Below are 5,350 nucleotides of genomic sequence, written 5' to 3'. Positions count from 1 at the left end.
GCTGCATTTATTTGTCTACATTGGATTAAAAAATAACCTAGGGTTAAATCTGATAATCGGCCATGTACAATTATTACTTTTTACATAAAGTTTGGAGTATGATTAAATTTATCAATATTAGGGAATATATATCGAGATCTATTAATAGTGGAACCCCAGAACCACCTTCGTACTCGACATACTCAAATAACATATTTACAAAATACAGTTTTTACTTCATTGCAATTGTTGTTTGTTGTGGAGTTGGTTAAAAAACTCATTCAACTCAATTTGTGTCGATGATTTTTCAATTCGACTCAAACAGTGAGTAGACATCATATTTAATTATGTCGGTTTTATTTTTATCCCTGAAATTCATTGAATGTTTTTAGTTTCGTGGCGCTGTGACTAGATGCCTTTCTAATCAAGTACAATTTATAATTGTAATAAAACAATATTAGTAAATTATTAATAGAAATATAAACATATATCAGGAGTACCTTTGTATATTATTCAACGGAATATATTAATCGTGAATTTTATTGGTTGAGTCATAAATAATTTTAGTGTTCCATAATAACTCGATTTTTTATTAAAACGCTAAAATACATGTACACTTTTATTACATAATTGCCTTTGGATGCTACTAGGTCGTGCCAATGACTTTGTATTTTTAAGTTGGTCTAAGAGCTCCTCTTCTGCTACCTTCTTCATCGCCGGCTGTATGCCAAACAGAACCTCTTCAGAGCCGTTAAAATTGTCTTCTTTGTGTAGATGTTTCATCTTTCTGAACAGGAAACGGTCATAAAGGCTTAGGTTGGATCTGTAAAGTTGTTTTTTTATGCACCAGACGTCTCTACTGGTAAGAAAATCGGGTGTTTTCGTCGATGCATGAGGTCTTGCGCTGTTCTGTGCCCTGCAGCTTGATTTTGTCGCTGTTCAAATTGTTGAAGCGATGTATTGTCGTTTTTAAATACTAAATCATGGCAAATCGTTAATTTTGTGCCCTTGGATACGGAGTAGGAAACAAATGCACTCTTTGGGCTGCATTTGAACCTCATCTGAGGTATTATCTTCCTCGTTGTCTTCATAGGTCGTGGTGTGGTGAATTGTTGGCCTTCAAGTTTCGTCCATACATCTCTCTGTTGCATTGAGTTCCAAAACAGGCCGCTTTTATCCTGTATAAACAGCTAAGAAATTAACAACACCCATCCTTCGTCGTTGAGGAGCTTGATTAGGTCATTGCAACACTTCACTCTGTCTGCTTTGTTCTCCTCCATCAATTTGTGGGGTATACAGATACTCAAGAGCTGTTTGTACCCTACATTGTCTGTCAAGATCCAAACAACAATTTTTTGCGGTAGACAAATGCATTTCGATTGCTCAAGTGAGGGTTTGATAGAATTAGGTGGTGAACTCGGGTGATGTTGTTCTAACTGTTTTCCAGTTTCGTTTTGTATGCCCCTTCTTTTCAGGAGCCCAAGTGCCGATCTCTATGGTTTCAGTCCAATTTGAAACAGTCTGCCACGTCAAAGAGTGTTCTGAGTTGATGTTGGAGAGTTCGGTCAATATATCTGTGACAGAAATATCTGCAAAGAAGAAGATTCTCCATAACGCAACAGTGAAATGACTAAATAATAAGTATGATGCAAATATACCTATACACCTAATACCAAAATTAATTTTACACTGAAGGGTGTGAGAAAAACGACGATAAACGAGTTTTTCATTTAAAATTAAAGGGAAAGTTTTTTGGCACTCGGAAATTATTTATGACTTAACCTAATACATAAATACTACACAGCATAACCGAGATCTGAAAAGATAATTAATTAAAGATCTGATATAACATATATGTACATAAAAAACATCTCGAAACTGTATATATATTAACCTGCTAATTTGTATATCAGAATAAACATAAAGGTAGCCAAACATTCAATTTCAAATTGTATAATTACATAATAATATATAATGATTCGAAAGTGATTATAAAATACGACAATCATTCCCGATCTGAGAAGGAGGGATTCTGAGTACCAACGTCATACCTTTTCTTCGTGTTCTCCATCTCTTCCACCCTTAAAGATTCGGCTTTCAATAAATGGTGATCAGTAATTACTCTAAACTCTACTCATGTTACGATTGCCAGAAGGATAATAAATGCAGGAGATGCCAGATGAATACAGCTTCCTTTTGGGAGGTCTGGAGGTGTGAACCAAGTGATGATGCAGATATATCTGAGGCAGGTAATGCTTAATAAATCCACTAGGTCATCTGGCTTTACGTTCAATTTTTACAAAAAATACGCTGACCTCTTGATCCCTGTTCTACTCTCTTTTTACGAAAGAGTAATGAATCTTGCCATTTTCCAGCCTTATCTTATAAGCTTTGACGTTGATTCTTCCAACATATAAAACAATTTCGTCCTGAATATTACCTCCTTTTTGTTGGCATTTGAATTCCTTAGGTAGTTTTAGATACTCTCGTAAGCATTGTATTAACTTTTGAAGTTCTTCATCTGTTTCTGTATCCTCCCGAATCCTTTGCAATTCTAGCTCCACTCATGATCATCAAAAGCATCTCCATACTCTTTAAACAAATCATCAACATTAATATCCAATGTTATCTGGGATAACCTTAAAATCACATCTATTGGTAGAGTTTTTCGGACGTACTCCGACATTCAAAATGATAGTGGGTGCTTTTTGTCTTGAATTCCCCACAGAATTCGACCTTATGTGACAAGTTTTCACTTTCTTCGTCACTTTTTCATTTTTCGGTTGGACGATATTCTGTGATCAGGGATTGGACAATTTTTTGACAATAGTCAAAAGTTATTCGCTGCATACCAGAGCATAACCCGCATAAGTATTCCCTGAGTACCTGGAAAGACAAACATATCTTCCTCCATTAACTTTTCGTTGAACCTGAATTTTGCTTTGACCTTCCCAATACATTTAATTCGAGCTTCATTAGATCCGGTGATTGAGATTGATGATACCCCATATAGATATTCCACTTCAAGACTTCGAACGATTTCTTTTTCACAAATAAATGCTTCACATCCCGTATCTGGGATAACCTTAAAATCAGATCTATTTGTAAATTTTTTCGTACGTACTTCGACATTCAACATGATAATGGGTACTTTTTGTCTTGAATTCCACACAGAATTCGACCTTATGTGACAAGTTTTCACTTTCTTCGTCACTTTTTCATCCCTCTTGTGCTTCCACATCCGAGCGATGTGTCCCAGGTTTTCATAAATGAAATTTTTTTGATTAAAAGACCTACATTCTTCTCCTCTAAAATGAGCATTGGAACCACATCTTCCACAATTCAGCTGTCTTGAATTTGATAGGGCCCTGAACTTCTTTGGATCTCCTGACTTCCTTTTCACTATTGAAACGGATCTTCTGGATTTCAGAACTTCTTCATTGAAAAGACCAAACTCTCTTCCCCTACAAACTTGGGTAATTTCTTCCAAGGAGGTCACCTTCATCTCGAAAATATGACGCCTCGTGCTTTAATCTCGTAAACCTGCAACAATTTTCGAGACTAATCTATCATTGACACAACTTTTGCAAATCTCTGCTCTCTCAAATAATTCCTTCAGCAACGTGAGAAAGTCATGAAATTACTCATTCTCGTGTTGATCTCAATTTTCGAATTGAACCCTATCGACAATGATAGAACGTTTGTCTCTGAGCTTTTTTCTAATAGCATCGAGAATATCTTCCAGAGATTTGCTTCCGTCTTTTGGCATTTGTAAATTGTATCGAACGTCTCGAGCCATACTGTTCGATAACAAGCTCCATAGAACAGGAACCTGCTGCTTCATAGGTTGAAGTCTCACTTTCATTGACACCATGTATTCCTCAAATCTCCAGCACCACTCCTCAAAGTCCTCCAACTCGATGTCCAGATTCAGCTCCTCGGGTTATGGAAGCTTAATGAGATTTTTTTATGTTGCATTCATCTGAGCACATTCTTTCTCATTCATTTTCTTAAACATTGTCTTCCTCTCCTCGATAGAACAACACAACTCATCGACTCTCAGCTCTTATTCAACCAAATAGTTTACTTCTGACTCGTAATCCTTAAATCCTCTTCCAGAGAACAAATAATGTCATCACTGAGTTTAGCTTCGCTCCCCAATGCTTTCTAAGCATATTCTAGGGCGAATTCTATCTGATGGATACTCGCCTCTATCTCCAAGAACTCACGAATAAGTTTTCCATTTTTTGAGATAATGGCTTTTGTCACCACCTCGCTTCCTCCTGAGCTTCCAAAGCTCGATCATCCCGGATGACTCTTCTTTTATTTCGGATTCTAACATCCTACCGATTGCTCCCTGTGATATACTATATATAAACATAACTCATGTATTCATTCAGAATAGGTTGGGTGATACTCAATTAACATAACTTTCCGATAATACAACTATAATATATACATACATCCATATACTACAGAAGTTTCACCAAATCAACTATGGCTCCTTTTTGTGACTATTTGGAAAGGAGAAACATCAACAAAGGAGCATATAACATCATCAAAGTAATCAAAATAAATATTTGAAATCTTCTGAGAAATTGTTCAAAAATCGATTACTCTCTGGAACGTTGGAGGTTGGGGCAAAATTCTTTAACGACCAGAGGAGTATTTGCCCGTTTTGCAATGAAGCAAAAGAGACTACTGACCATCTCTTCTGGAGCTGCAGGCTTTTAAGTGTAACATATGAGCGGATCTCATATGGACTGCTAGATCATTTAAGAGCAGCAACTGGTAAAGATGAATTTTTAGGACACTATTGTGAGAAAGAGGAAGGCTAGGTCAACGACATTATTACAAAAATACAATAATTAATATATGCAAAAAGGACTAAGAAGGACTTAAACCTTACAGACGGCATCCCCATTATTAAGTGACATATAAAAGTAATTAAAGATATGGACTAGTTCTTCCGGTAAATGAAGACTATGCCACTAACGTTATTTAAATTTTTAATTGTCCTTCTATTTGTTTTTGATTTTTGTTTGATAATTTTCTTGTTTTTACAGTTGTTTTTTTTTTAAGTTTAAAATTTTATGTTTTTATGCGATGTGCTTAGACTTTAATTTATTTCGTTTCTAAATAAAATTACGCCATGTGGGCAAAAAAAAAAAAATGGTGATAAGTAATTCTAAAGTAATTACTTTCGACGGTCAGAGTTCGAGTACACTGCATACGACCAAATAACCATTCTGCTGGGGAGATACATCATATCATGCCATGTTACGCCGCTCAGGGAGACTATTTCGAAATTTTTAAAATGAAGATCTGATTCAGATGGAATGAACCTCACTATGTCATGGTAAAATCGCAC

The 5,350-nt window shown here is 35.8% G+C and overlaps 1 long non-coding RNA gene across 1 annotated transcript; it reads right to left on the bottom strand.

Moving 5' to 3' along the window:
- Positions 1–503: 503 nt before the first annotated feature.
- LOC139907200 (uncharacterized) lies at positions 504–4,462 on the bottom strand. The gene is made up of 2 exons (XR_011783652.1): positions 1,638–4,462; positions 504–1,568 (listed from the first exon to the last, which is right to left on the bottom strand). It is a non-coding gene; the product is annotated as an uncharacterized lncRNA (long non-coding RNA).
- Between the last annotated feature and the right edge of the window lie 888 nt (positions 4,463–5,350).

The sequence above is a fragment of the Lepeophtheirus salmonis genome, chromosome 14 (genome assembly GCF_016086655.4).
Source record: "Lepeophtheirus salmonis chromosome 14, UVic_Lsal_1.4, whole genome shotgun sequence".
Lineage (NCBI taxonomy): Eukaryota > Metazoa > Arthropoda > Copepoda > Siphonostomatoida > Caligidae > Lepeophtheirus > Lepeophtheirus salmonis.
This window is presented reverse-complemented; position numbering and strand designations above follow the sequence as displayed.